This window comes from Protopterus annectens, chromosome 2.part1 (assembly GCF_019279795.1).
Source record: "Protopterus annectens isolate FY-2018-M chromosome 2.part1, PAN1.0, whole genome shotgun sequence".
Lineage (NCBI taxonomy): Eukaryota > Metazoa > Chordata > Ceratodontiformes > Protopteridae > Protopterus > Protopterus annectens.
The window spans coordinates 1,819,357,647-1,819,362,056 of record NC_056729.1 but is presented as its reverse complement, the minus strand read 5'-3'; the positions used below and the strand labels follow the sequence as shown (position 1 = coordinate 1,819,362,056).

Sequence of the window (4,410 nt, the reverse complement as noted above, 5' to 3'; positions counted from 1 at the left end):
TAACTGCCATTTGAGACACCAGTAGAAGGAATTATGGAAGCCACAGTCACCCGTCTTAACCCTATCAACCTGACTCCCAGTGTACAGCAGGTACACTGACTGCCTTCCTCGTTAGTATAGTGGTGAGTATCCCGCCTGTCACGCGGGAGACCGGGGTTCGATTCCCGGACGGGGAGCATGCATTTTTCTTTTGGTATGTCTCTCATCAGAGCACGGGAAGACGTCTGTGAACTACTAATAACCTATTAATACTTTTATCGACTATTAATTTCTATCGTTCGTGGTTCGATTCTGACAAACCTCCTTTGATGACTGCATCAGATGGAGCAAGTGACTTAACCAGACCTACCGATGGGACAATGGGGCATTTCAGTTTGGTTTGACTCCTTAACAGTCCCCTTGACTGCAGGCCTGTTAACTAGCTGCCAACCCTCTACCACAAGCTTCCTGCTTTCTGTCACTGCTTTTCAGCAGTGGGTACAACATAGATTTCCAGATAGTCAGCCCCTAGCTGTAGTGCTGTAGCTCAACATGGTGTCGGACCTAGTATAAGGGGTAAGGTGCAGCTCAGCGATTTGAAAGATTGCTGTTCTCGACATATTTCAACTACCGGGTCTCTCGCTCGCTGACCTCTGTAAATAAGTTGCCCTCACTGTTCAGCGCACTTTAAATATATTCATTAATTACTGCAGATGTCATGTATTCTATTGAGTTTGCAGCGTGCTACACTGTACACATCTTACATGTGGAAACTAACTTCCAGCTATTTGTCGCATAGGTTTGAGTCGAGGAAGTCATGGCTGCAAAGAGTCGATAGACCAGTGCAGGCCCGCATGTGTGTATGCGTGCGTGTATGTGTGTGCGCACATATAAATCTGTCAACCTATTTGCCGCTCCATCTACAGCAACAGCTATACGTGTGTATGTGTGTATGTATAGATAGACAGACAGACAGACAGCTAGCCTGCTAGCTGGCTTGCTAGCTACCAAGAGACAGGCGAGATATTTCACACATGGCTGTGTAGGAGTTGTAGTGTAGTGGTGATCACGTCTGCTTCATCCGCAGAAGGTCCTGGGTTCGATCCCCAGTGGAACCATTATGCTAGTGCAAGATAAGGAAATTGGGGCAGGTGTGACCAAAGAAAACCCATTCGATTCCAATAACTAAATTTGCGGTTTCAGATACCTTTTAATGTGCTCTTGATTGTTTCAGACAAACTACTTCAGTTGAGAAAATCCTGCTCTGTTGTGCGGCAGTATATCAGTTGATGTATGGATTGCAAGGTCACAGAAAACACTGTCAACATTTTGTAGCTTACGTTCAAAATGTGTTTAAATGCACAGATGCAAGTATTTTAAAAGAAAACAGATGCTCTTTTAGTAAGTTGTTTACATGTTGGTAGGTGACCAGAAAGCCTCTGGCAGGTAGATCACCGGGCAGCCTAAGTCAGTTCCCCAAATACGGTCTGGAAAAGCAGCTTATTAACAAATCAGAAGCAGAGGTCTGTAGAGTAGCAGTATCCCTGAGTGGGCTCAAACCAGCAACTTTTGGGTCAAAAGCCACAAGTGCAAAGCGATTGTGCCACAGAGAGATGAGCCCGACTCCTGCAAAAGTACAAGAAAAAAGGAAACCTCTCCACTGAGCTAGAAATTCAAAAGCCAGAGATTTAAGCAGCGTAAAATATTGTCATCCCCTTGGTGATACTATCAATAAGCTTTGTACTAATAGCGTGGGAAAGATGTGTGATGATCTTCGTATGTTTATTCGTCTCCTTAAAAACAAGTTAAGAGGTATTACGGTAAGACTAATGCATCATTTTGCAAATTGCAGACAGACTGCAATATGGTAAAATTAGCACTGACACTTGACAGAGTATTGCGTGTGCCCAGTTTAGGTTTTGGCGCAGGTTGGGTTTGCAGCGACTGTGCGAGTTAATGCATCCATAGATGGCTGCCACCTTCGGGTGGGTAACACATGCTGCACAGTAGGTGAGAAGATGTGCTGGGCATTGATTGAAAAGGAAAATGTAAGATAGGAGCAGATGAGAGTAAAGCAGAGGTACCAAGAAGCACACAGTGATTAGCTTCCTTGGAGACCTGACTAGATGGGAAATGCTAAGAGGGCACACGACAGCAGGGTGGGTTTGCTCTTTCTTTTTTTAAAAAGCCCACCTCAAGAAAGAGGCTGTTAACGGTGCCCACACTCACTCACACTCACAGGGAAAAGAATGCTCAGGGCGAGATGCCCTGATGTAGAGCTTCCCCTCCAGTATAGTCTTGGGGACAAAGAATGAAGCACTGCAGGACAAAACACCATAAGCTTGCAGGCTGACATGCGTAAGAAACCTGGCTTTTAAAATTCTAAGACAACCTGAGGAAAAGTTTCAGTGCGTAATACGGAGCTGAAGCATGGCTTCCTGGGTATGCTAATCAGCTAATGGGGTGACATTAACAAACTGAAAAGAGTAGCTACTGAAAAACAAACTTGTTGCACCAGCTCATTAGCATTCCCAAAATGCCATGCTTCACCATGCATTATTTTTACCTGTAGGTCTTTCTCTGTCATGAAAGGGATTTGGTAAGAGAAGGTGTTGTGGCTCATTATACATGTCGTCTCACTTTTCTTCATTTTCAAAACATTGCTGAGTGTTTGTTTGTTTTTTTTTTTTTGCCACTCTCCTTAGTCTTAAAAAAACTCCTCATGTCTTATTAAAGGAGGCCCGGTAAATGGCTTTCCCCGCTTGATGTGTTTGGATGCTGTCAGTTTTATCATTTTCCCTCTCCCCCCCTCTCCTCTGGTTTTCGTTATTATTCTTATGTTTGTGTCTCTTTCTCCCACAGCAGTTTTTACAGTTTAGTTAGTATCAGTTGCATTTGAGTGGGTGGCGTCACTCTCTGTCATGATGCCATGATCATTATGTATTTTTCCTGCTAGATCACCGTCTGTTGTGATGCAGTCCTTGTTATGTCTTTCTCATTGGCTGGCATCTCAAATGGTCATCGGTTTGTATGCTGACATCACGCATTCTAGAACTCCACATTACTTTCTTGCCTGCCATTTCCTTAGTGTCACAAGCACATAAGACAAGGACAGAGCAGCTTCAGAGACAAGAGACTCTCTTCAGTTAGTACGTGCATGCACTCATTCTTTCATTCATTCATTCAGCTGAAGGCTGAGAGAAGCTCTGAATTCAAAACATCTATTTCCCTCTCTTTTGGCTATCTTATTTTCAGTCCAGCGTCACAGGTCATTTTCAAGTGCAACTACTCATCCCCCCACGTAGCTATGAAAAATGTATTCATTCACAGATTATGTCACTTTATTCAGTAAAAGAGAAATGTGCTATGCAGTTTTAAGCTGCTAAAGTCAAACTGCCATTTGAAATACCAGTAGAAGGAATTATGGAAGTCACATTCACCGTCTTAACCCTATCAACCTGACTCCTATTTTACAACAGGGTAAGTGACCGTCTTCCTCTTTGGTGTAGTGCTGAGTACCCTGTCAGCGTGACACCAGGATTCGATTCCCTGGCGGGAAGCATGTGATTTTCTTTGAGTTTGTCTCTCATCAGAACACTGGATCATGCCTGCGAACTATTAATAGTTCTATTTATTTCTCTGATGCGGCATTCCATTCTGATAAACCTCCTTTACCTACTGCATTAGCTGGAGTAAGTGACTTAACCAGACCTGTCTTTGGAACAATGGGACAATGGGGCATTTTTGTTTGGTTTGACTCCTTAACAGTCCCCTTGACTGCAGGCTTGTTAACTAGCTGTCAGCCCGCTGCCACAAGCTTCCTGCTTTCTGTCACTGCTTTTCAGCAGTGGGTACAGCATAGATTTTCAGATAGTCAGCCCCTGCCTGTAGTGCTGTAGCTCATCATGATGTCAGACCTAGTAAAAGGGGTAAGGTGTAGCTCAGCAACTTGAAAGATTGCTGTTTTCGACATATTTCTCCTGACGGATCTCTCCCTCAGTAACCTCTGTAAATAAGTTGCCCACACTGTTCAGCACATTTTAAATATATTCATCAATTACTGCAGATGTCATGTATTCTATTTATTTTGCAGCGTGCTACACTGTATCGTCTTACACATACAAACTGACTGTGAGATACGTGTTGTATAACTTTAGTCAAGGAACTCACGGCTGCAGGCAGTAGACCAGCGCCGCCCGCATGTGTATATCGTGCGCCGTGTGTGCGCACATATGAATCTTTCAACCTATCTGCCTGCCCATCTACAGCAATAGCTATATGTATGTATGGATAGGAAGACAGACAGCTAGCTGGCTTGCTAGCTAGAGACAGGCGAGATGCTTGGAGGCACATGCATAGGCTCTGTAGTGTAGTGGTCATCACGTCTGCTTTACCGGCAGAAGGTCCTGGGTTCGATCCCCAGTGGAACCA

General features: G+C 44.1%; 2 non-coding genes across 2 annotated transcripts; both read left to right on the top strand.

The window, feature by feature from the left end:
- The first annotated feature begins 1,027 nt into the window (after window positions 1–1,027).
- TRNAM-CAU lies at window positions 1,028–1,097 on the top strand. The gene has a single exon. It is a non-coding gene; the product is annotated as a tRNA-Met (tRNA).
- A 3,240-nt stretch (window positions 1,098–4,337) lies between these two features.
- Window positions 4,338–4,410, top strand: TRNAV-UAC. The gene has a single exon. It is a non-coding gene; the product is annotated as a tRNA-Val (tRNA).